A 1,733-nucleotide genomic window follows, 5' to 3' on the forward strand; every position below is an offset into this window, starting at 1 on the left:
TCTTCCCCTATGTCGGTCATGTCAGATTTTCTCCATTCTCTTTCTCTGTTCTCCCAGCAGTCTCAGAACATTAACTTGGTATTGCTAGATGGGGTTAAAAATCTACTACACTACTACAAAGATATTTCAAACTTTGTCTTTCATTGTCCTCCATTACCCTGTAAAAATACCAACTAGAAAAGATCTTCCCTTGGTCAGTCAGATTAGTGAGCTTCCTCCTATGTATACAAGGGAATAAGGATGCACAACCACATAATAAATTAATATTCAAAAGAATACTGGGACATTAGTAAAGAGTCATAAGAAACTGATGAGTTAAGGCATAATTTAGGATCATTAACTGAGGCAGCTCTAATACAGATTGTTTATTGCTATTAAAACAGAAAACGCCAAACAAGTTTCTATTCTCCCAGGTGGTGATTCAATGTCAGTTCATGTCCAGAGAACATGTCTGGACAAAAAGTCTTGTACGCAATCCAGATTACTTACAGCCCCAACATTCCTCTGAGTTTATACCTTTATTTTAGTACTTAATCATTGCTGTTTCAATAGTAGGTCTTAAGACAGCAGGAGGAAGGATAAACCATATTCACGAAACAGGCCCCCAGTTACAGTCCCACAGTTCAACGGCCAAACTTAGTTCAGCTCAAAATCATGACACAGATGTCTGTATAAAAGTTAGAATATTTCAAAATAATTAATGGGAGACAGTGGTGTTTGGTTCCTTCACGATAGCATTAGAAGAAATCCTTCCTATAAAATGTTTCTCATAGCTGACTGTCTACATGAAAAAAACCCTTCAAAATTAGTCCAAAGCAAGGACTTCATTACATTGAAGCTCAGTATTATCCCCTACTTGCTTGCTATGTTTGGTGTTGCATAGCAAAACTCTACAGACTAAAATGAAGCAGGAAGTGAACAAGACAGAAGTTTATCAGTCAATGCCTAAACCACAGCACTAGGTGTCTAGGGAAATGTAAACAAGGAAAAATATTATTTTAGTGAAGACAGCACCTGCACGGTTTACAAGAAAATGTTAAACAAGTGATGTGCTTTCCAATGCAAGTTCTGCACCTGTTTCTTATCTATTTCAATACCCGAGTAATGCATTCTACAGGTGCTAAAGTTATATGCAAAGATGCCTACGTGATCATATTACCAGCATCATGCAGGTCACTCCTAGACACGTACTATTATGAAATGGCTTAACTCATTCATGCTGAGCACTCTGCCCTTACCCTTGGCAATCCACTGAAACAACGCAAGAGTAGCACTGCTAAAATCCCAAGCAGAGTAATCGCTACCTAACAGACTGCTCATGTTTTCAGAGGGTCAGGCCCACAGTCAAATGTGTTAACAGCACAGGGCTGGAATACTCAGTCTTGTAGATGAAAGCATAGAACATAGAAACACTTGTTTCACAGCCAACTTTTCATGCCTTTTAGACTCCTACACACTATCACAATATTACAAGAGTTTGCAAACAAGGCAGAGAAGGGCTTGAACCAGACATACCTGTTTATTTTAGGCTTTGTAAAATGTCCTGCAATTTGCAACAAATTTGAGACAACAGTCTTTCAAACATGGAAGGCAATGGCCGTTTTGACAATATCTGCTGGCAGAGATCAAAAAACTGTATCGCCTCTAACCTTAACTGGAAAAAAAATCTAATATTCTTATAACTGGGACCACGGCCAAGCCATACCTAAGAACTGTGACTAGTCAATATATAT

Source organism: Cuculus canorus, chromosome 2 (assembly GCF_017976375.1).
Source record: "Cuculus canorus isolate bCucCan1 chromosome 2, bCucCan1.pri, whole genome shotgun sequence".
NCBI classification, from domain to species: domain Eukaryota; kingdom Metazoa; phylum Chordata; class Aves; order Cuculiformes; family Cuculidae; genus Cuculus; species Cuculus canorus.